We start from the raw sequence: 26,354 nt of genomic DNA, 5'->3' as shown, positions 1-26,354 counted from the left end.
AAATGTTCTGACAAAATTTTATGAAGATCGGCCAATAAATGTGGCAAATATAGTATCAACAAGTTTTCACTATAGCCATATGTGGAAAACTGCCCAATTCCCATGGTGGCCATGTTTTGCAACAAACCGGAATAATTTTTATACTAGCCCGAGAAGTCATTAGAAAAAGTTTTTGACTGAGTTTCATTTACATTGCACTAAAAATGTGACTTCTAGAGTGTTAACAAGGTTTCACTATAGCCATATATAAGGAATAATGCCCAGCCCACAAGCGGCCATGTTTTTCGACAAACCATAACCATTTTCGAATTTAGTTTAGGCTCTGTAGTACTGAAGCGTGTTGTGTGATAAACATTTTGACAGCCAGTTTGCAAATTGCAATAAATTAGCGGCGGATTATCGGGTTATCGGGTTAAAAGCAATATGCGACCGTTTGATCTTTTTGTTTCCGCACGAGCGAATATCACCTATTATTACTGGAAAAGAGATTATTAATTTCAGTGCTCACGCTGCTGCCAGACATTATCGCCAATGGCGATTATTTTATCCAACTGGCTATTATTTCTTAAAATTGTCTAGAAAAAATGGCGATTATTTTATCCGCCTACATAAAAAACAAATTGCCACTAAATGTTGTCCCGCGATTGCGAAACGCCTGCAAATCGGGCCATCAAGCAGGAAAAATCGATAACGAGATTACCTGTGTACACACTCGACCCTGTGTATTGTCATACACGCGTCAATAACTTCTGCAACATTGTGGCCCAGAGCATTTTTCTCAATCAGTGTCCGACAGCAGTGATATATTTCAGAAAAAACGTCTTTAATCTCCCTGTGCTTTACCAATTATCGGTAACTGTTAGATCTTTGTTAATTTTTCGCCAATTATTATTTAATCGTCATTATTGAAAATCGCCGCTAATATTGTTGGCTGGTTTTGTTTTGCACGCCGTTTTTTCTGCAATTAGATTACGTTGAACATTGCTTGATGAAATAATTATTTAATCGCCATCAACTAATTATCCCCGTAATTACCGCTGTTTGTCGTCTGCTTTAACATAATGATTCCAATTTTTAACCAGGTAACCTGGTTTTCCCAATTCAAAGGGACCCGGCATATGCCATGGTCAGCTAATTTTCACGAAACACGTGTTTGGAATTACACTAAGGTGGTGTATTTTAACTCACGCGCTGTGAAGTTAATTGATGTAAACATGATCGGCATTGCGAAAGTGTTATTTTTGGAATAAATCATTTACAATTGATATTGGCCTCTGCCTACAATATTGCGGCCGATGGCAAACGCCGTATTAAGAGATAAAGTAGTCGAACGATATGCACATTTTAGATTATGCATATTAATATTTTATATTATGCATATGTCATGTGCAAAACGCGTACAATTGTTCGGATTACCGTTTTCGGATACTGTATTTTTTCGTCCATTATGATTTATTTTCGAAGTTAATAACAGCAAAAATAGAATGACGAATACACATGCGGTGATACGGAAGGTGTGATTTATAATATTTCGAGTATTCACCAAAAATTGCAATTGGAAAAACTATAAAAAATAGTATAGTTAGTGCTCTGGCTGGGTTGGGGCCTCTGCCCTTATTTCTTATGTGTATGTTACTGTAGCTGAGATCTGGTTTGTTAAGTCACACCCACAACATTGATTGTATTCTTTATTGTAAAGCCATGATAATATTTTATAAGAAAATGACACACTGATATTATGCTTGTTTTTGAGTATATATATATATTATAACTTAAATCAATAGATATACATTTAATAAAACATAGATAAAATGAGATTCATGATTTTTTCTTTTTTTTTGCCTTCAGTACCGTTTTGCGGAAAAGTCCACATGTTTTGGCTATTATTTTTTTAAGGAAAAAAAATATGGCTATTATTTTCTGAAGGCCAGAGTGAGCACTGAATTTACAATTTATTATTTGTAGTTGTTGAATCATACTATTTCAAGCACACATTATGACAATTATCGGCCAATTAAAAGTTAAAAAGAACAACGAAACTTTTAGCTGAAATCAACTGATCTACATGTTCTCTGTGCTACAAAGTTTTTATCAAAAAATCAATACACGCACGCTTTTCACGTGACATTGTACATTGGTGAATAATTTTCAAGCGCTTTTGTTGGGACAAAGGAAATTTATGAGGACTTTTTGATGCTGGAATTTGTAAATGTCTCGTAAACATAAAACAATCGGGAGTGTGTTTCGGATAACAAATTATTACGGTATTCTCATTTGGGAATCAAACAAAGCATTAATATTTGTTTTAATATTTACAATTATTTCAATATATTAATTTTGATAAAACCCTTTACGCGGCGAAAAAATGTTTTTATAACTTATGCATGGAAAGCACTATTGCCAGGAGGATTACACACGGTTGCTATAATCAGTAACTGGCCACGATTTTATCGTAGAGGAGATCACTGTCGGGACCAATTCATGCGGTAGGTATTACAAAGCCATAAAACTGCAATAAACCAATTAAATTATCGATTGATAGAGACACGGGAGTTATTCACGCATAACTGATTCACAACTGTTCCCATCTTAAGTTCATTGGGCCCATACAACGCACATTGTGTAAACAAGGAATCATGAGAATGATTCTTTTTCACTGACTTGATTCTGATGATGATGATGATATTGATGATGATAAGAAAGATGAATATTATTTTTTTGAATGAACATTTTGTTTTATAGCTGATTTTAGAAAGGAAGAAATACAATTATTTTAAGTCTATACATTGTTTAGTATATGTACACATATTTACCATTTTGTTTATACAAAAATTGAACAGTTGGCCATGCACTCATCAACTCCAGACTCCCTATGACCCAACCCCCTCTTAAGAGGCCACCCCGCTTAAGCAGCCAATTTGGCCGTTTCCCTTGACTTGCTGCTTAAGAGGGGTTGGACTGTATATTCAGATAAAAGGAAACTTCTTGAGGGGCATAACTTTGGACAAATTAATACGATGGATGGTTCAGTATCTTAAAAATTTCACAGGGCCATAACTCACTAAATAAATCATCTAACCAGAACCCACTAATAACATGCGCATCTCCTCAAGGTAGTTAAGCTTCCCATAAAGCTTCATTGAAGTCCAGTCAGTAGTTGGGGAGAAATAGCCCGGACAAGAATTGCACTATATGTACAGTTTATAGAAAATTTAAAAGGGCCATAACTGTGTGAAAAATCATCCGACCATAACCGGCTGATAATATGCACATCTCCTGTTGGTAGTGAAGCTTCCCATAAAGTTTCATTGAATTCCCGTGATAAGTTGCTGAGAAATAGCTCGGACAAGAATTGCACTATATGTACAATGGAAAATTAAGGCAAACCCCTTACTACATCATGAAAATGAAATCACTCATTGTTTTGATGTTAGCAATAAGTTTGTTGCATACACTTAGCAAATCCAACTGGTTACACAACACCTACTTCAAACTCAGTCGCAAAATCGGCAACTGAATTTTAACAAAAAAGATCTTGATAGCTTTGACATATTTTTCGAGTAGATAAGGACATTAAAATATGATTTTCTTTATAAAGCATGGCTTTAATAGGTTGTTTATAAAAATATAAACAATGATCTAGTGATATCTTTATAACATGCACTCGTCATAGGTCTCCAAAAATGTCATCATTTTACATTGTACAAGTTAGTGTCAGTTAACTGCAATTTTATTCGAAAAGGAGATTGCTAAACTGTGTGACACTGAAGAAGATATGGAAATTGAAGAAGATTGTCCAGACTATCAAGACGAATTGATGAACACCAAAAAACTGTTATCTTATTAGGATAAAGCACTGGCAGTGGTTTGTTGAGCTAAAATAAAGGGTTTATGTTAATGTACATAGTTGTGTTGTTGTTTTTTTCGGTCCGGCTAAATTTTCTCCGGACCGGCACATTTTCGGCCTGTCCGGATGACCAGCATAGTTTTTCCAATTTTGCCAAGCCTGCACTATACATGTATGTACAGTTTATAGAAAATTTAAAAGGGCCATAACTCTGTGAAGAATCATCCGACCATAACCGGCTGATAATATGCACATCTCCTGTTGGTAGTGAAGCTTCCCATATAGTTTCATTGAATTCCCGTGATAAGTTGCTGAGAAATAGCTCGGACAAGAATTGCACTATATGTACAATGAAAATTTTTAAAGGGCCATAACTCTGTGAAAAATCATCCAACCATAACTGGCTGATAATATGCACATCTCCTGTTGGTAGTGAAGCTTGCCATAAAGTTTCATTGAACTCCCGTAAGTTGCTGAGAAATAGCTCGGACAAGAATTGCTATATATGTACAATGAAAAATTTTAAAGGGCCATAACTCAGTGAAAAATCATCCGACCAGAACCGGCTGATAATATGCACATCTCCTTTTGGTAGTGAAGCTTCCCATAAAGTTTCATTGAATTCCGGTCATTAGTTGCTGTGAAATAGCCTGGACAAGAATTGCACTATTTGTACAGTTAATGGAAAATTTCAAAGGGCAATAACTCTGTGAAAAATCATCCAACTAGAACCTGCTAATAATATGCACATCTCCTTTTGGTAGTAAAGCTTCCCATAAAGTTTCATTGAACTCCCGTAATAAGTTGCTGAGAAATAGCTAGGACAAGAATTGCTATATATGTACAATGAAAAATTTCAAAGGGCCATAACTCTGTGAAAAATCATCCGACCAGAACCGGCTGATAATATGCACATCTCCTTTTGGTAGTGAAGCTTCCCATAAAGTTTCATTGAATTCCGGTCATTAGTTGCTGTGAAATAGCCCGGGCAAGAATTGCACTATTTGTACAGTTAATGGAAAATTTCAAAGGGCCATAACTCTGTGAAAAATCATCCAACTAGAACCCGCTAATAATATGCACATCTCCTTTTGGTAGTAAAGCTTCCCATAAAGTTTAATTGAATTCCGGTCATTAGTTGCTGAGAAATAGCCCGGACAAGAATTGCACTTTATGTACAGTTAAAGGAAAAATTCAAAGAGCCATAACTCTGTGAAAAATCATCCGACCAGAACCGGCTGATAATATGCACATCTCCTTTTGGAAGTGAAGCTTCCCATAAAGTTTAATTGAATTCCGGTCGTTGCCGAGAAATAGCCAGGACAAAAATTGTGCACGGACGGACGGACACACGGACGGACTAACAGACGAAGCGGCGACTATATGCTCCCCCCAAAAAATGTTTGGGGGGAGCATAAAAAATGTTCTGAGGCCTCTAGAGTGTCAACAAGGTTTTAATATACCCTTATTATTATAAGGAAAAATGCTTTGCCCCTGGCGTCCATGTTTTAAAACAGGCCGAACCCATTTTCCAACTCATCCAAGATATCTTTAGAACTCAAGTGTTGTGACTCAAGCTATGTTTTTATGAAGATTAGACAAAATACGTGACTTCTAGAGTATAAACAAGGTTTAACTAAAGCCATACAAGGAAGCTGCCCCCTCCCTGTTGGCCATGTTTTTCAACCAACCGGAACCATTTTCATACTTGTCCAAAGTATCAGTAGGACACATGTTCTGACAAACTTTCAAAAAGATTGAACAATAAATGTGGCCTCTATAGTGTTAACAAGGTTAATGTTGACGACACAAAATGGACATTGCACAAAAAAGCAACACCAAAATATGGAGGTGTTCAAGTCCTTATGCCTGTGTACACCTTTTATCCAATTAAATCTTTCTAACAAAAATCATTTTTGAGATCTGAAAGTTTTATGGAGATGAAGTTTTATTACAGCTATTGAAGGGCAATTTACATATTTATATAATCCTTTTTAGTTACAACATATTTTTTTTAATAAAGCATTTATTTGATAGCAAAGTTAACATGAAAGCAATGAAACACTACTTCAACTCAACGCTCAATTGTGACTGAAGAATTCATGTAAATTACAGTCAAATAAAACAATAAAATACCTATGGTTCTCAACAATGAATGAAAATACAAACAACCAGGCAAGTTTTTTACATACATGTAATAAATAATGTCAAATAAGTTACTTAAATGAACAAAAGAATAATAAAACATTCTTAACACTGAAATAAATTATTAGTCATAAACTTAAACAATTTGTCTCAAGATACAGCGTTAAAGAATGATTTAACAGTTATGAAAGTGACACATACAAGTAAATGTTTTGTTTGGAGTAAATTAAATTTGCAATATAGCTTAAGCTATCAAATTAAATGATAATCCTTTAGCTTAAGTTTTACTTTTACCCTTCTTTGCCTATAAATAGACACTTTTGTCCAAAATTGGCAACTATTGGTACAGGGAATCTTGATAATCGGCCCAATATAGAAAATTACATAGTGCAAATGGGGTAAAAATCATACTGAAAGGTTGGTCAACGTTTATATTAAGGGGATTGAAGTTTGATTAAGAATCGACCCACATGTTAAGTTTTATTTCAATATCTGTCGTAGACATAGACATACTGAGTTATTGCTAGCTGAAGTTAAGTGAACTACAAATGAATCCTGTTTAATTGCAGGTAAGAGTTATTGACCTTGTTGAGTGACCTCCCATAATGATCCCAAAGACATGAGGGCTTTTCAACTGAATATCTGTAGTAAAGTAACAAAGATATGTACTTGTTGGTCACATGTATTATAAGATCTTGGTTATTGAATGTTCATAAATACCCTGAACAAAAATGTAAACTTTTATTTCAACTTCTGTAGTAAATATTGAGCCATGGAGTAATTGCATGCACATGTTAACCAGAATTGTTTTAGTAAAAAATGGGCACAATTTCGCTAAATTGAGTTATGGAACTTGCTTGGTGTCTTCATGCAAAGAACCTAAACACATGTATGAAGTTTCAATTAAATACCTGTAGTAGAAACAGTTAAATGGATGTTGCATGTTTACCCTAACCTAAGCATAACGCCGACACCAACAACATTGACTATGCAGATGCCAACAATTTTGGTGCATTGCATGGGTAGGAAAGTATCTCTCGAAAAGTTTATTTAAAAGGGGCCTTTTCACGTGTTGGTAAATTGACAAAATAAAAAAAATTGTTTCATATTCACAAATTATCGTTGAAGTTATGACATTTGTGAGGAAACAGTAATAATGAACATTTACCATGCTTTAAAATATCCATTATATGCATCTTTTGACGATTTAAAAACCTGAAAATTATGAAGCGCTGCAACGCGAAACGATTGAATAATTTGGAGAGTTCTGTTGTTGTCGTTATATTTTGTGACATTACTAGTAAAATAAATTATAAAATACATCACTCATTGTATGAGCATGGATGGCCAAGTGGTATAAGCGTTAGACTTTTACTGAAGGGGTCAGTGGTTTTAGCCCAGATGAGGGTTACTTTTTTTTTTTTTTTTAATTTTATTCTAGTTTTTTTACTTGAGCTTTTAGATCCAATGTTTTCATTTATCAATATAAAGCATTTAATGGCAAACTTCAATAAATGCCAAAATCTGTGAAAAGATCCCTTTAAAATGATAAAATAAAATCAAAGTTGAAGACCATACCTTTGTTGTAAATTGTAAATAAAGCTTATATTAAACATAGTAATCCTGCAATCCAATAGTATTGTGCACACCACCACCAGTTAAGCCAATATTTTATCACAGCTGGTTTATAGTATTGTACACAACTCTTATCCCAATTGGTTTATAGTATTTAACACAACATAAGGATTATTCCTTTAGTGCTCCTTGATCTATTTACATAGTGTTTACTAGTTTATTTTTAATACGTTGGCAGAATTGTAAAACTAAACCAATGCTTGCTGGTTAGTGCTGCCAATAAAAGGAAATAAATATCTCCCAGGTACATGTATAAGAAACATGATAGGGCATGCAAATAAACAAAAACATTTAAATCCATTAAGCTCAAATTCTACCCACAAAGGGAGGGAATTCAAGGGGTATCAACACATAACAAGTTTCATCAACCTAATAACAAAGTTCAGTGAGGGGTAAACATTTTTTTTAACTGTCATTATTTCCTCCAAAATTAGGAAATAAAAGTGGTCTGGATTTGTTTGATACATTTTATTGAAGCTTTAATCTATTTTATTCAGTTTATTTTTCAGTGTTGAGCAGTCACACTGGATACACTAGTATATTACTGTAAAACCATTAAATTTCGTGTGGTACGAATTTTCGTGGATTTCGTTGGTCTGCTGAACCACGAATTCAAGTACCAACGATTATTATTACATTTTTAATCCGAAATCGGTCATTTCCGAATGCCATTTCCGACATTTTCTTTTGTTGTCTGAACTGTTCCTATTTTTAACCATTTTGAAAGAAAAATTGTTTTTATTGAGTTATGCTTGTTAATGCAATATGTTGTTTTCTTGATAAGTGTTTAGGTATCATACAATTTAAAATCAAGCACGGTATTTAAACTGTACTTCAACCATTGTTCTCTTTTACGTGACATCCTCAAATTAACAGTTTGCAGATTTATCACATATTTCAATTAGTGCTAATTAAAGTTAAACGAGACATAACGGTTTTCACACGTGTATTTTTGGGACCTTATTACTCAATTGTTACTACTAGGGGACCGATTGCGCTGAGAATTGCAAATATTGTCAAAACAACATTGATGGCAAGCGGGGACCCACAAGTGCGCCGCTTTATCTCTCTTATCGACAATTATCAGCAACACTTTCATGCTTCAGTGCACATTAACCTCAAGTCTTGCTGTCAACACAGATTAGCAGATTATGCTTCGTTATTACTCTGGTTGTTTTAATTATTTTGACCGTCAGTCTTCCCCAAAAATTTGGAAATCCACGAAATTACGTGTCAACGAATTAGTTGTTTTTTATTAAACCACGAAATTTCATACCGACAAATTTCTATACATTAACAGTATAAGAGCAAATTAAAGTTTATACTTCCCTGCAGGGCTCTTGCTACACTTTGGGGGATTGGGGCAGGGGCCCTTAGAGGGGGGAATTTCGCGTCGTTTTGGGCGAAAAGGGGAATTTTAGAAGATCCTTTCACCAACCATTCAACACTTAAAATTGCTATATTTTAATGTAATTTACATAAATATACATTTAATCAAAGTTTAATAGCATGATACCAGCTGCCAACATAGGTATAAAAGTAAAAAAAAACACACTTTTTTTTTGGAGAGGGGAATTTTTAGCTGAAATAGGGGAAAAAAGTTTACTAATTTCGGCCCCAAAAACGGTCAAACGAGGGCCCTGCCCTGAGTAAGCCCCTGATAGTAGCAAGTTATAACATGAGTTTTAACTTTATTACACACTAAATGTGTCTGTAAACAATTAGAATATATAATTATTTAAATATTAATCCAGTATTCTTAGTCTTACATAATTATGTATATGCACTCATGCCCTATATATACTATAAACTCTCTAGGTTTGCTATTGCTTTACTGCCTATATAAGACATGTTTTTGTTTGTGAGTAATGTGTTCTAAAACAAGAAAAACAACCAAGTTGTGCATCTTACCTATTCTTTATTTTCACCACTTTGCTTCACATATTTAATAATGATGAATTATCTATATCATTATAATTAGTATCAATATTATTGGTATTTCATTTTTATTGTCTTTTTCTCACATTTGTTATTTTTATTATTATTGTATTCAGGCAACAATAATTACAGAAGTACAATGTAGCATAAGTAGAAGCGCACTATCTTTACTTACCACTGTCAGCGTTGATATACAGGTACTAATATACTCCAAGACACTGAGACCTCTCTAATCAAAGGAATTCCTGCCATTGCTAAACGACTTCCAACAACACTGCTGGAGGATTCTACAGCAAGTATCAGCATGGCTGATCATGCAATAGATCTGTCTGGATAACTGAAAGTAAACAATCAGTACTATCAACTGATCTTGCACCATGGCCAGCACTAACCCCGGAGTCTGGGCAACTGGAAATCTGGCCACCCAAAACAATCATACCTTAGGTCTGGAATTAATGAGCTTACTTCACACAAAATTATACAACAATTTCACCATTCAGACTTCAGTAATTGAGCAAGATCTTGTTCTCTGATTTAAGCAACAGTGACTCAACAGGCCAACATGCAATGGCTGGTGATGTCTGCTATAGAGTGGAATGTTGATTTTTAAACACAAATCAGTTTTTTCACAACTGGTGGACTGGGGGCCTGGGGCCTTACATTTAAGAGCATGAAGTTGCTCTTCATGGGTGAAAAAAAGTGTTTCTTCTGGAATTGTATTTTAAAAGTTGATATAAATGTTAAAAGTGACACAGACAAAGAACAACATTTTTAACAGGTTTATCTGCAAAATTTCATCTCATCTTTATGCTCTTTATAAGTGTATCTCTTTCTGCTAATGATCCTAAAAATCCACCGATAATTTCTCTGGAGTTTGTCACTGTGCCAGCAGAAATACTCAGGAAATCTGACTAAATAAAGAACACAATTAATAGCACAACAAATTAATAAGCAAATGAAGGCTGCTGTGAGGATAGCCTCAACATGCTCACTATGATAAGTCATTACTGTAACTAATAATTTTTTGCAGCATTACATATGATTATCTTATAGGCATAATTATAGGAATGTAAATTATGTAACAAAAAAAGGATATCAGTAAAACTGTTGGATGCTTCCCAATGATGCTTTGTCGATATATGGTTTAATTGTGTGGAAAAAAGTGTGACCTTGAGAAAATCTATGATTAGCCTCAGTGACCTTGACCCCAGTGACCTCAAACCTCATCAAAAAAGGTAGAGGTCCATGCATCCAAGGAACCTGCATCCCAAATATATAAGAGATCGGTCAAATATTGAAGGCGCTATGAGATACTGTAACCAAAGTGTGACATTAAGAAAATCTATTATTAGCCTCGGTGACCTTGACCTTGACCCCAGTGACATCAAACCTCATCAAAAGGTAGAGGTCCATGCAAGGTACCTACATGCCAATTTAATATGTAAGAGATCGGTAAACTACCAACGTATTGATGGCGCTATGAGAAACTGTAACAAAATTGTTACTGAAAAATCTATTTTTAGCCTCGGTGACCTTGACCCAAGTGACCTCAAACCTCATCAAAAGGTAGAGGTTCATGCAATGCAAGGTACCTACATGCCAAATATGTAAGAGAAGTAAAATATGGAAGGCGCTATGAGAAACTGTTACAAAATTGTGACAGAAAAATCTATTATTAGCCTCGGTGACCTTGACCTTGACCCCAGTGACCTCAAACCTCATCAAAAGGTAGAGGTCCATGAAAGGTACCTAAAAATGTCCTACATGCCAATATTGAAGGTGCTATGAGAAACTGTAACAAAATTGTGACGGAAAAATCTATTATTAGCCTCAGTGACCTTGACCCCAGTAACCTCAAACAACATCAAAAGGTAGAAGTCCATGCAAGGTACCTACATGCCAAATATGTAAGAGATCGGTAAAATATTGAAGGCGCTATGAGAATTGGTAACAAAAGTGTGACGGAAATAAGTAAGGAGCCCCAAACTGGCAACTATATGCTCCCCATTTATATATGGGGAGCATCACAACACTGGCAAGGACAGGGTTGTTCCCACTAAGCATGCCTAAATCGTGTAATTTGATGCGCGCAAAAATCTTTTTCTGAAAATAGGAAAAAGTGAAAGTCAATTTTCTGCAAATAAACTGACTATTGTTTGTGTTTAAATCACCTGATAAGTTATATTTAGTTTGTCTGTGTCTTTGTAGGTACTAACATGTATTTAAGCAAATAGCTTTGTAATTGTTAATGTTATTTAAATCTCATTTCCATATAATCAGCTAGGGTTTTTAGCTCATTCGCTTCTTAGGCTTGTGTACTGACCTACAGAATCATTTTCTTGACTTCACAAATGCTTATCAAGACCTCAGGTATTGGATACCTAAGGCTTGATTGCGCAATAAGACATAGGCTTTTTCTGTGTCTACGTGTCCACAAGGAATATTACTGGGGATATTGTGCCATGGGTGAGGAGGTGGGGGTTACCGTTATAAGGGTAAAAAAAAAAACTTGCATGTATATTCCGCAAGAGTAAAGCACACAAGCATTTGACATACCATATTTTTGGTTTTCAGAAAAATGTGAACAATCTATGTAGTTTTGTTTATTTAGAATCTTCACCGTTTTTATGGTATTTCAGTCATATCACAGCGTAAGTAAACCTACTCACAACCATTCTGTTTTATAGCTCGACAAAATTGATTTAGCACTCGTGCACTAAATGTCCAAAAGTTATACACATGGATTGTTTTTTATATTTGCACTTGATTGTGTTCCTGCAAAGTTTGCAATAGTTTAATAAGGCCATATAAGGAACAATTAAAGTAAACACATATCTTCATAGCAACAGCATTTTAACTTATTCATGCAGTGCTGTGTTAAGATGTATTGGCAAGCTATAGTAAGTTTACTTGTACGTCATGCAAATACTTATGACTGTAACTTATGAGCAGATTTTGACAGAGATAAGCCATAAAAACATATAAATGACCAATCACTCGATTAGTTATATGACCAGGTCCAGGACGGAACAAGCAATCTTGGTTTTTGAAGTCCAGTGCGCTACCAATTAAGAGAGTCCACACAGTCTTTATCATGTGAAGTTAACCTATAAAATGTCAAAAATGGCATTAATTTCTTTCAATTTTTCTTACAATTACATTTTTGAAAATATTCCAAAGTGTAGAGTTTCATATAGATATTCAAAGATTTACTTCCAACTTTTTACTTTGTAAAGTTTTTAACTTAGCAAAGATATTGTACATACAAACACTCAGACAATCTTTTTAATCAGACTACAAATAACGCTACTAGAGTGTTTAAAAGGTTTTTCAAAGATTTCATTTGTTGACTATTTTTTCGGCGTAGCTGTATACGCCAGCTTTTCACCTTAGCCTGACCTTTGTAAGCTGGAAACTTTTCGCAGTAGAAAACGTGCAATCTACAAACAGATTACACATTATCATTAAAATGTTATACAATCGACTTTCTATTTTTGGGAAGTATAGGGTATGAAATGAGATACTACAGTTAGTTTAGCAGCGATGTTAACTGCGTATTCAGCATGAGACAATTGTATCTCTTATGATAAGGTTTAAGAGATAGAGCAGTTTCACACTCAATTCTTGACATCAATACAGAGTGTGTGCCACTTTATATTTAGAAGAATGAGAGCATTTGTACTTAAAGGCTGTGTTCTCATATTTGGTAATTACTATGATAATGCATTCTGTGCACTCATAAATTTTAGATCATTTAAGTATTGTTGTTCAGTGATGTGATGTACGTTTTGAAGAAAATATTTTAAATTGTTTTCAAAATTGACCATTAAACACTTAAATGTTTCAAGCTCTATACAAGCCGTCGTTCCAGCAGTGGAATTTTTACCTTACTTTAATGCATTGCATTCCAACCCGTAAGGTATCAAGGTCAGTTTGCGGTCAGTTACAGAAATCGTTACATAAGCATTATCGCGTAAACTATGTGCAATTGAAGTTTATTTTGATCAGAAGGATACTAAATAAAGATATACAACGATATTATTATGGTATGCCAATAATAGATATTGTATGTGTTTTCAACAACCACATGATAAAGACCAATTTTGGTTAATTCAATTAGAAATATTTATCCATTTAGACCAATTTATAAAGCATGAGCACGATGTTTAACGATGCTATTAATAATGGAATCAAATAAGATTTGAGTGTTGCCAGCTGACCTATATGCTTTCATTTATTTTCATGCTTGTTGTGTTTTTATATTCTGTAAATATAGATATCTGAGTAATAATATCTAATAATGCGAAATTAGCCACGAAATTTGGCGCAACACCCTGTAATTGATTTGCGTGTGATGCAGCTAAGGACTGTGCAAATAAAGGCATTCGCTATTTTTGATCTCATAGATATAACTTTTGATTGTTCATAAACACGGACCACAATCAACGCCGTATATCTTTTTAAAGATATTTCTTTTTTACGATATCTTGATTTAAATATTGTCATCATGGCCATTAGTTTTATCAAGATTGAGAAAAAAATAAGGCTTCTTGAGTGAAAACCTTGTGTATCTGTATAGCTGTCCAGACTGAGCAGATGTGCTGGCTGGTCTGGTGCTACGTTGACCACTATGGCAATGCATAACATAAATTGTTGCATGACACAGGTAACAATGCATATGAAGCAAAACAATCACATGCTGATAAGAATAAGATAATCAATCAAAAGTCTTTTTATTGCAAAACACAATCAATGGATCAGCTGCCTTGGCAGTGTTGTGAGCTTTCATAAATGTACTTCTTCAATTCGAATGTTAGTCTGAACATAACAGAAACAAACAGAAACTTGGTCACTGACCTCACACAATGACCAAGAACACCTTTACAAATAAATACCCATAGAAGAAAGATTAATAAGGAGGTGCTTCACTTAGCAAAATATTTCCAAAAAAAGTCCAAAAGAGCATTAAATTCTGCTTAATTGCAGGTCAGAGTCATCAAACTTGGTCAGAGACCTAACACATGTGTAAAGTTTCAATGGAATACCTGTACATGAAGTAAATATAGTGACATTGCTTCTTTTTTTTTAAACCTATGGGTTTAATTTATACACTGATGGGGTGATGACTACCGGTATGCTTATCAATACATATAATCTTTTCCATCTAACCAATTAGAATGATCCATTTCCTCTCAATACTCACTACGATAGACAGTTTTCCAATAAAGGTTAAAATCAAAAGACTAGAGAGAATCAGTTAAAAATTATTTTTATATATATATGTGTTTATTTCAGTTGTTGAGGTATGGAATAATTAAGGTTTAAATATTTATGGAACATTCAGTAGAAATTCAACATCTAAAGTATACAGGTCAGTGCTTTCCTCAGGCCTTTTAACTGTCCCTCCTTGAACTTTGAAATCAGAGTTCCCGGGTCCCTTGAAATTTACCAATTAGTGCATTTTTCAGTAACTGCAACTAGCCATTCTTAAGATCAAAGCAATATCTACTTGACCAAATATATACTAATTATTTCTATATTGAAAAATGCATTTTACATTATGATATGTGATATGCCCTTGTTGTCATTAAAAGAAATATAAACAAGTTGATAGTAAATGTATATATAATTATTTTAAAACCAGTTTTCGCGCATCGAAAAACAAAAACCTGGTTGGCTCAAAGAAATTTTGGGACAGCGCTAGCCCTAGTAGATAGACCCCACGACACCAGTACATAATATAATCTGAAAATGTGGTCCTTTGGAAGCATAAACTGCATCCAAGAAATATAATAGCACACCCAGTTTGATTGGGTCTGTTCATGGTGACAGTGCTCCAGCTAGGCCTAAATCGAAGGGCGCCGCGCCCTGCCCTCCCGAACCTCCGCCCTGCCCCCCCGAACCTCCGCCCTGCCCCCCCTTCCCCCCCCCAAAAAAAAAAAAAAAATTTTTTTTTTTTTTTTTTTACATATGATTATTCATAAATCTCTTATTACATTGTAATTACTTTAATCCTCATTGTAGACATTATATTTGAATGGTTTAATGATAATGGGAATAATACAATTATTTATTACATATAAATTAAAACATGCAATAGTAAGCATTCCAGAAACACCCGCGCGCTTGTACGTGCCCTTTTTACAAAATACTGCGAGTCGAAAGTGCCCTTTTGACAAAATACTGCGCGTCGAAAGTGCCCTTTTGACAAAAAAGCCCCCCTGCCCTTTTCAAATCCTAGCTGGAGCACTGTGGTGATAATGTTTCATGCAACACCACTCGCGTCCCCCTAGCATGGCTTTTGGGCTATTTAATATATTATACATTATAAATAATTTAGTTTATACTCCATGATCCCAAAGGAACAGAAAGTATAACAACACTGAATCCCTATAGACACTGAGGGTCAAGCTTACTGCGACTTTAGTTATGCCTTTTATTGGTCATAAAATGGACTACATGTATTAAAGCCGTTGCCAGAAGTCAACATTAAACTCGGAAATAAGGAAAGCAACAAATGCAAAATTAATGAACAGCAAGTTTTTATTTCATTAAAGCATTTAAATAAAGCCATATAGCATTACATACATCATCAAATTTATTGTACATACAGTTGTACACAAAACAAGATGTGTTTGTGAAACACAATGTGTTTGTGAAACACAATGTCCCCCTATATGATGTTTGACATTGTAGGATGACCTTGACCTTGTGAAGGATGACCTTGACCTTTCACCACTCAAAATGTGCAGCTCCAGGAGATACACATGCATGCCAAATATCAAGTTGCTATCTTCAATATTGCAAAAGTATTCATAAAATAAGCGATTTGGGCCACATATATTTGACCTCTGACCTTGAAGGATGACCTTGACCTTGACCTTTCACCACTCAAAATGAGCAGCTCCATGAGATGCACATGCATGCCAAATATCAAGTTGCTATCTTCAATATTGCAAAAGTATTCATAAAATGAGCGATTTTGGCCACATATAATTGACCTCTGACCTTGAAGGATGACCTTGACCTTTCACCACTCAAAATGTGCAGCTCGATGAGATACACATGCATGCCAAATATCAAGTTGCTATCTTCAATATTGCAAAAGTATTCATAAAATGAGCGATTTTGGCCACATATATTTGACCTTTGACCTTGAAGGATGACCTTGACCTTGACCTTTCACCACTCAAAATGTGCAGCTTCATGAGATACACATGCATGCCAAATATGAAGTTGCTATCTTTAATATAGCAAAAGTTATTGCAAAATGTTAAAGTTGGCGCAAACAGACAGACCAACAGACAGACAGGGCAAAAACAATATGTCCCCCACTACTATAGTGGGGGACATAAAAATGAGAAGAAGATGGACCATGTATGACATTTTCTGATTTTTTTTTTTTTAAATAAAATTATTTGCCTACCTACCTACCCTAATTTTTTAGGCCATGTCAGTGGAAACAAACATATTTTTTTTAGGCCTAATTATATGCAGTTATAGATAGAAAGTATGGTTGGTACGATGTATTAAGGAATCGATCGAGATGGGATTATGAGTATCTATGTGGGTATTACACTATACAATAATGGGAACGCTTTTTTATGGTGTACATAGTGGTTTTATGTGAAAACCATATGAATAGAATGACATTTAAAAAAAGGCACTTTGTGTGGAGAAAATAAAAATAATAAACCGACCTACCCTACCTAGAAATTTTGTAAATGTTATCCGAACCACAACATTTTTTTTTTAGGCCTAATCATCAAAATTATGCATTTCATGCATTGTTATTTCAAAACATGTATTCAACTCCTAAAGTGTTAAACAAAACAGAATTTTCTTTATATTCATTACACAAAACTACGGTTCGGATAATAATAATAATAATAATAATTTTATTTGTGCACATAACATAATATTACAATCCATATGAACAGTTATTAACAATTCAGAAATATCACAGATAGTCACCATCATAGATAATAATACACACACATATATATATATATATATATATATATATATATATATATATTTGATTAAGTCACAATTGTTTACATCTATATTCAATATTCAGAAATGTAAGATCCTTAAAATCTGCAACACGAAGTGATGTTCTACAATGGTAGTTATGAATAAAACGTACAACTTTGTTTTGAGCTACCTGCAGTTTCTTTTTTAAAGTTTGTGTAAGACCACAGAACCAGGAAGATGATGTGTAGTCTAGATGGCATTGTATTAAGGAATTACAAAGAGTCTTCCTAAGGGACTTATTTAAAAAACTTTGTTGACGATATAAAAATTTAATTCTTGAATTAACTTTACTTAAAATACTATCAACAATAGATGTACCTGACAAATCTGAATCTAAAAATGAACCGAGATATTAAACTGTACTTGTAGATTTTATTTTCTGGCCATTACATGAAATAGTAAAATTTTGGATTTTGCTTAACTTTTTCTTGGATCCAAAAAGAATACATTCTGTTTTCCCAAGATGCAAAGACAGTTTGTTATCAATTAGCCATTTACTGCAATTTTCTAGCTCTTTGCCTAGAACCTGGCTAATATAAGATGGATCTTTGTGGGAAAACAAAATGGCACTATCGTCTGCATAAAAAATAAGTTTGCAAAACGAACTAATGCTTGTGCTCATATCATTTATATATGCCAGGAACAATAAAGGCCCAAGAATACTGCCCTGTGGGACACCGCACACAACCGACCGGAAGTCCAACCTTGCATCATTTACGTGAACAGACTGAGTCCTATCAGACAAATATGAGCAGAACCACTCAACCGACTCCACGCCCATTTCCAGGAGCTTTCGACAAATGATGTCATGGTCCACGGTGTCGAAAGCCTTCTTAAGGTCAAGCATAATCATACCCGTGAACATACCCCTAGAGGTCTGTACACGAATGTGATCTGTAAGATGGATAAGGCAGGAGTCGGTATAGTACCTCCCCCTAAACCCACTCTGATATTTGTACAAAATGTTGTTTTTGACGAAAAAAGACTCCAGCTGGTTGTATACGGCGCGCTCAAGAATTTTTGAAACTATTGACAATATACTAACTGGCCTATAACTACAAAGATCAGATCTATCATTCTTCTTAAAAAGAGGCTTAACTTTGGCACTTTTTATAGCATCTGGAACAGAATTATTTACAATAGAGCTATTAATTAACAAGATGTGTTTGTGAAACACAATGTCCCCCTATATGATGTTTGACATTGTAGGATGACCTTGACCTTGTGAAGGATGACCTTGACCTTGACCTTTCACCACTCAAAATGTGCAGCTCCATGAGATACACATGCATGCCAAATATCAAGTTGCTATCTTCAATATTGCAAAAGTATTCATAAAATAAGCGATTTGGGCCACATATATTTGACCTCTGACCTTGAAGGATGACCTTGACCTTTCACCACTCAAAATGAGCAGCTCCATGAGATGCACATGCATGCCAAATATCAAGTTGCTATCTTCAATATTGCAAAAGTATTCATAAAATGAGCGATTTTGGCCACATATAATTGACCTCTGACCTTGAAGGATGACCTTGACCTTAATTGACCTCTGACCTTGAAGGATGACCTTGACCTTTCACCACTCAAAATGTGCAGCTCCATGAGATACACATGCATGCCAAATATCAAGTTGCAATCTTCAATATTGCAAAAGTATTCATAAAATGAGCGATTTTGGCCACATATATTTGACCTCTGACCTTGAAGGATGACCTTGACCTTGACCTTTCACCACTCAAAATGTGCAGCTTCATGAGATACACATGCATGCCAAATATGAAGTTGCTATCTTCAATATAGCAAAAGTTTTTGCAAAATGTTAAAGTTGGCGCAAACAGACAGACCAACAGACAGACCAACAGACAGGGCAAAAACAATATGTCCCCCACTACTTTAGTCGGGGACATAAAAATGTAATGTGAATTTTAATAAAGGATGATGAATCTTTCAAAAATCTGGCAGGTATATCATCTAAGCCTGTGCTTTTCGAACAATTTAACTTACGTAATTCCTTGTGAACAAATTGTTCGGAGATTGTACGGAGTTTAAACGACTTAGCTTCAGGATTTCTTTTAATGTAAAAAGCTTTAAAAGCATCAGAGGCTACATGAAAACAATTTGGAGCAGCTGGAAGTTTGTCTACCAAGACGGCGGCTACCGTGGTAAAGAAATGATTAAAATGATCAGCTATATTTTAAGCTTCAAAACAAAGACGGTCTTTTATTTTAAGGACAACATTTGGTGAAGATTTACTTGTGTCACTATATCCTAATGATTTTAAATGAGCCCAGAGTGATTGGATTGTGTTAACTTTCTTCTAGCTGCTCGTGGATATAGGTTGCTTTTGCCTTTTTAACTGCCTTTTGGACTTTATTTCGATAAAAACAGAATTGTTTATAAAATTCTTTTTCCCCATATTTCTTGAATTTATACATATATTGATCTCTATTTTTATTAGATCTAAAATGTGTGAGTCAATCCATGGTTCTGTTTGTTGTTTTAAGTGCACTTCTTTAATTGGTGCAACCTCATTCAAAACTGATAAAAAGGTGTCTCTAAATATTTTCCAAGACTCTTGTGTAGATTCGGAAGTAAACATTTTATCGCAATCCTTTTGTTTTAACTTTGTGTTAAAATCGTCGGCATTATAGTTCTTCATGCATCTAACATTGACAGTGTTATGTTTAAATAATTTCCCTTTCCTCACTTTCCTAGTACAAAAGATCGGAAAGTGATCGCTTAAATTCAAAGGAAGTACGCCAGACTGAGATATCTTATCTGTATGACTAACTAGAACATGGTCTAATAAAGACTGAGTGGTGTCTGTTACTCTTGAAGGATCAGTTATCAGTTGTGTAAGAGTGAATAAGTTAAGCAATTGACTATACTTAGAAAGAAGACTGTTCTTTTTCTTCAACTGACAGATGTTAAAATCACCCAAAATGAACCATTCTATATTACTTCTAAGGATAGTGCTATCTTTAATCTCCCCTTCTTTCACCAAGGGTGACACACAACAAACGAAGCGAAACACTATATTTTGCGCAACACACACGAAGCGACACACAATATTTGAGCGATACAAAAACCTACGCGAGAGAATGTACCACGAAATATCACCCTTGTGTAGGTAGCCCTAAAGGCGATATATCGTGGTAAATATCATGTATTGCGAAAAATATTGTGTGTCGCTTCGTGTATCGTGCAAAATATCGTGTGCCGATTTGAGTATCACGCAAAATATTGTGTCTTGCGTTCAAAGGAAGACACATGAAACAAGAAGTGACGGGGTCACTGTGTGGCAAACAAAGCGATGCACGATATTTTATTATTAAAATATCGCCCATATTGTCCTAATCTCGTGTAACATGGTCTAATTTCAATATTCCAGAATTATTTGTCCCAACTCGACAATAATTCCGTTAGGTTGTCAGGTAAGTAAGCTGTGTCAGACAGTGTCGGCTAAAACACTGTATTGGTGCTCATAAGGGAATTTTCATGTTATATGCATGAAAAAGAAAAAGTAAACACAATAAGAACCAATATTAAAGATTGGTAAGCCTGGCATATACCTCTCTTACTTTCCTGAAAATTTCAAGAGATTTGTGTAACCCATTCTTGAGATATGCATGGAAACAAGCTCTAACAAGAGCACCGCCTTGCGGGTGCAGACCGCTCATCTATTTTCTTTTTAAAGGTGAAGGGACTCTCATTTTCAATCACAAAGGAGGGAGGGGTGGAGTGAAGAGGGGTGTATAGTGTGGGGTTGTGGACATTTATTACATTATCTTCCAAAAAAGCGAAAAAAAAATAAAAAATAAATAAAATCGGGGGCGGGGGGGGGGGGGGGGGGGGGGGGGGGGCGATGGGGGGGGGTATTTTTTGGGTGCGATGGTTTGACGGTATTTCAAACATAACCGTTTTAAAAAAAAAATGGGGGGGGGGGGGTATAGTGTGAGGGTGTGGTGGTAATTTGTGAGATGATCTTAAAAAAAAAAAAAAAAAAAAAAAAAAAAAAAATTGGGGGGGGGTGGGTGGGGGGGGGGGGGGTGGGGGTATAGTGTGAGGGTGTGGTGGTCATTTGAGAGATGATCTTAAAAAAAAAAAAAAAAAAAATATTAGGGGGGGGGGGGGAGGGGGGAGGGGGGAGGGCACGGGGGATGGTTTGGGTGGAGTCTATTGGTCTATTGTGGTATGTCAGGTAAGAGTAGTTTCGTCAAAGTATCAATCAAATCTAATCATAAATAAAGAAGTTATGGCAATTTTAGCAAAATTTAATAATTTGACCTTGAGAGTCAAGGTCATTCAAAGGTCAAGGTAAAATTCAACTTGCCAGGTACAGTAACCTCATGATAGCATGAAAGTATTTGAAGTTTGAAAGCAATAGCCTTGATACTTAAGAAGTAAAGTGGATCGAAACACAAAATTTAACCATATATTAAAAGTTACTAAGTCAAAAAAGGGCCATAATTCCGTAACAATGACAACCAGAGTTATGCAACTTGTCCTTTTACTGTACCCTTATGATAGTTTGTGAGTGTTCCAAGTATGAAAGCAATATCTATGATTCTTTAGGGGTAAAGTGGACCAAAACATAAATCTTAACCAAATTTTCAATTTTCTAAGTATAAAGGGCCCATAATTCCGTCCAAATGCCAGTCAGAGTTACATAACTTTGCCTGCAGGGTCCCCTTAGGATAGTTCTTAAGTGTTGCAAGTATGAAAGCAATAGCTTTGATACTGTAGGAATAAAGTGGACCTACCACAAAACTTAATCAAATTTTCAATTTCTAAGTATAAAAAGGGCACATAATTCTGTCAAAATGCCAGTCAGAGTTACAAAACTTTGCCTGCACAGTGCCCTTATGATAGTTAGTAAGTGTTGCAAGTATGAAAGCAATAGCTTTGATGCTTAAGGAATAAAATGGACCTAAACACAAAACTTAACCAAAATTTTCAATTTTCTAAGTATAAAAAGGGCACATAATTCTGTCAAAATGCACGCCAGAGTTATCTAACTTTGCCTGCCCAGTCCCCTCATGATAGTAAGTAAGTGTACCAAGTTTGAATGCAATAGCATTGATACTTACTGAGAAAAGTGGACCTAAACGCAAAACTTAACCAAAATTTTCAATTTTCTAAGTATAAAAAGGGCACATTATTCTGTCAAAATGCACGCCAGAGTTATCTAACTTTGCCTGCCCAGTCCCCTCATGATAGTAAGTAAGTGTACCAAGTTTGAATGCAATAGCATTGATACTTTTTGAGAAAAGTGGACCTAAACGCAAAACTTAACCGGACGCCGACGCCAACGCCGACGCCAAGGTGATGACAATAGCTCATAATTTTTTTTCAAAAAATAGATGAGCTAAAAATGGCCATTTTTGAGCGTTATGCAGTCTCACTCGAAAAAAGCTTGAATATAAAATAGAGAATTCTCGAAATATCATACTGAAATTGTGCATTTATTGGTCTGGTTTTATTAAGAATTCTATCCTGCAAATGTTGCTTCTTGAATTAAAGAAATCGGTAAAATATTATGGATTTTATAAGCAAAATACAGTCAGTAGAAGTTTTGTTTCAACACTGAAATTCAAACACTAATCTGTTGTTATATGCCAACATTGTGTACAAAATGACATTAATAATAACTTTTATTGACATCTAGAACTCGACTGTATATTATAATAAGTAGTTAAACCATTTAAATCACATTTATAGCAAAGATATTCGAATGAGAGCTTGTTCTTTGTCAAGCTTTCCAGTTCTAAATTTTGTAGTGTCTGTAACCTTTACAAGTTTATATGGCAATAATTTTATTGTTTCATTATGGAAAAGTATAAATCCTACATTGGCTCATGTGCATCCATGTGATGTCCAAGTTGGCCAAAATTGGTGGTGCTGTATTGTACCATTAAAAAACAGCAACTCAATAAAAAAAAGTTACAGACACTACAAAAATGTGTAAAAAATGAAGGAAAAAAATCCCTGTTCTATTTCTCATAAATATTTTGTTTTACTTATGAGAAACTTCCATCTTTTATGTTGGAATGTTACATCATACATTGTGCAATAGATTAATGTGCAATAAAGGTAAAGCAAGACCTCTTGGGATTAAATATTGTAAGCATTCTTGTGGAATTATTTTATGAACAATTTATTTAGGAACAATATAACCTGATTTTCTTTTTCTAAAATGATTTATCTAAATATGTCTGTGTTCTTTACGATGATACAACCCTTTAATATGGAGAGAAGACAAGAGCAAACCTCTTGTAATGGCTCAGGTATGTATCTACCATTTTGATTATGCTACGCTAAAATTCGTAGTGTCTGTAACCACTAACTTCCTTCTGTAAGCCTTAAACCTTTTTTGTTTTATGTGAGTAAAATGAAACAAAATTGTATTTTGTATTACATTGCTGATGTCTAAGGTGCATTATTTAGACATTTTCTGTCTGAAATTTGAAATATTTATCATAATAATGTAAATAAATTGTCTTCATAGTGTAGCTTTCTATAAACTGTCATTTTTTCAATTACCGTATACGTGCGCTTATAAGACGCCCTCGCTTATAAGACGCACCCCAACTTCGGCCTTTTTATGGGTGGATTTCAGACTGACCCGCGTGTAAGACGCGGTCAAATTTTGCCCTATTTATCGGCCGAAAAATGGCAGAATGTTAAAGAAAATCATCAATTAGTAAAACATTGAGAATTTTTCAAACTCGCGCTGCATACAATTAGTAATTCACTCAAGTCTGAAAAATAAAACAATCAAACAACAAAGTAAATAATATTTGTTTATTTTATGATATTTTAGTGGGTTTTAATTTATTTTCAAGTATTATTCATGCAATAAAAATAATTATCAAATTGACAAAATTTCTAACAATTGCGTATTAATCATTTGCCCTAACAATTGCAAACAATTGCAAACATATTACGTTCGTAATATCAATGCACAAGCAAAATTGATCGTGTCATTCATCTTAATTGTATTGTTTGACAGGTATTGAAATCTTATAGGCAGATATTTTAAAAGCGTTTAGTTTTATTACCTAGATTATGCAAATTTTACGCCCATTGTCTATCAACAATAGGTAACGCCTACTTTCATAAAATTAGCCAATCGCGTGATAGACTGATAGACTCCGAAGCGCAGATCGAAATCACATTTCAAGAAGAAAGCCATATGCGGATAATTGCATGCGGTCGCTCTTTGCTCCCGTCGTTGTTGGCCCCTAATAAATAATGTGTAATCGGCATTAGTGGGTCGTCTGAATAAACGTGTTTATTTAACAATCGACAGTTGCAAACTGGTAACTTATTTCAGAGGATACCTTAATTGCCAATTATGTCTTAATTGAAAATTAACGACGTGCAACAAAGACGATCAGGTGATACAAACTTGTCAAATAGCATTTGTAATCGGCAGTGTGTTAATTAAACAATTGACAGTTTCAAACTGAGAATTGATTTTGCTGTTGTTTGTTTGCATGTTGGCATCGTGTTGCCGCTTACACACGTATACTATAATTGCCAATTTATATGGCATTTAACGACGTCGCGCGCAGACAATCAGGTGATAACAACTTTTCAAGAATACCGTATATGTGCGCTTATAAGACGCATTTTTGAGATTTAAATTAATAAGTTACAGTTGGGGTCGCGTCTTATAAGCGAGATACTGGTGAAAATAAACACAAAATTTCAAAATATCGAGTTTACTGGGCTTATGCTAGCCAAGTTGGACACTTGTCAGTTGTTTTGAATCATCGCGGCAGCCATTTGCATTTTCTCTAAAGTCTGTATTGGCCCGTACCGTGTATCGGAACGCTATGTTCAGTTACCGATTTAATTGTAATAAAATGTATTGTTACTGATTTTGTTGTCTTTTATTTTTAATTTGAATTTTGTTATTTTTGGGGCGTAAGATGTTATATTGTCCGTGAGGTACACAAAAAATGTGTTTTAACTAAAATTCTAACAGATCAAAAATCATTTGATATAATGTTCAAGTCACTGTTTTTATGTAAACTTGCTTTTATAGTGCATTTTTTAATGCTTTATGCCTTGTGGGTCTATAATAAAAGTTATAGAAAAGTTTCTTGCTTGGTTCTCTTTTGGTCTGATACCTGATTAATAAATGCTTTGATTTTTTTTTGTTAAGATAGTAATCACTTTTGGTTTTTTGCTTTATTTCAACAGTTTATAACCTGTAGTTGATGTTCAAGTGAAAATATCTGAAGTTTTGAAGTTCTGCTATGTTTTTCTTGCATGTTATATGACTAGTGTAGTGTCTGTAACTTGTATTATACCATAGGATGAAAATGTTAGATAAAAAAATAATGCATGCATGATCAAATAAAATTCAACTTGATTTGAGTAGGGGATACATTGAGCTTTAAAAATAACACAAAGGAAATGCTGTATCTACAATTTCAATTTTTTTGGTGAGTGAGACTACTATGAGCACCAATACCGTGTTTTAGCCGTGTATTCAGTTTTGTATGCACTGTTTGTTTCCACCTGAACTTGCAGAAGAGCTTACTGGTAAACGCGACACAAACAATAAAGAAAACAAATCTGAGAGCTTATCGTCGCTGTCGTTCACAAACCTCGTACAGTGATTTTTTTTGCTTTAATTTGTTACAGCCTGTGCCTTTTGAATTGGGAAAATAGCGCGATAAACCGTGAAATTGGGAAAAATAGCGCAATAAACCATGAAATTGGGAAAAATTAAGCA

General features: G+C 34.7%; 1 protein-coding gene across 4 annotated transcripts in view; it reads right to left on the bottom strand.

The window, feature by feature from the left end:
- LOC127861613 (uncharacterized) overlaps positions 1–26,354 on the bottom strand; it is a 78,149-nt gene that overhangs the window by 50,609 nt on the left and 1,186 nt on the right. For 3 of the 4 annotated variants that reach the window (XM_052400263.1, XM_052400266.1, XM_052400267.1), the window contains exon 2: positions 9,741–9,902. The gene's annotated coding sequence lies outside the window, so the exon portion shown is untranslated. Of the gene's footprint in view, positions 1–7,570; positions 7,931–9,740; positions 9,903–26,354 lie in introns of those variants that run through there. The other variant, XM_052400264.1, reaches the window with a different exon arrangement.

This window comes from Dreissena polymorpha, chromosome 16 (assembly GCF_020536995.1).
Source record: "Dreissena polymorpha isolate Duluth1 chromosome 16, UMN_Dpol_1.0, whole genome shotgun sequence".
NCBI lineage: Eukaryota > Metazoa > Mollusca > Bivalvia > Myida > Dreissenidae > Dreissena > Dreissena polymorpha.
Note: the sequence above shows the minus strand (reverse complement) of the source record. Positions and strands in the feature narration are given on the sequence as shown.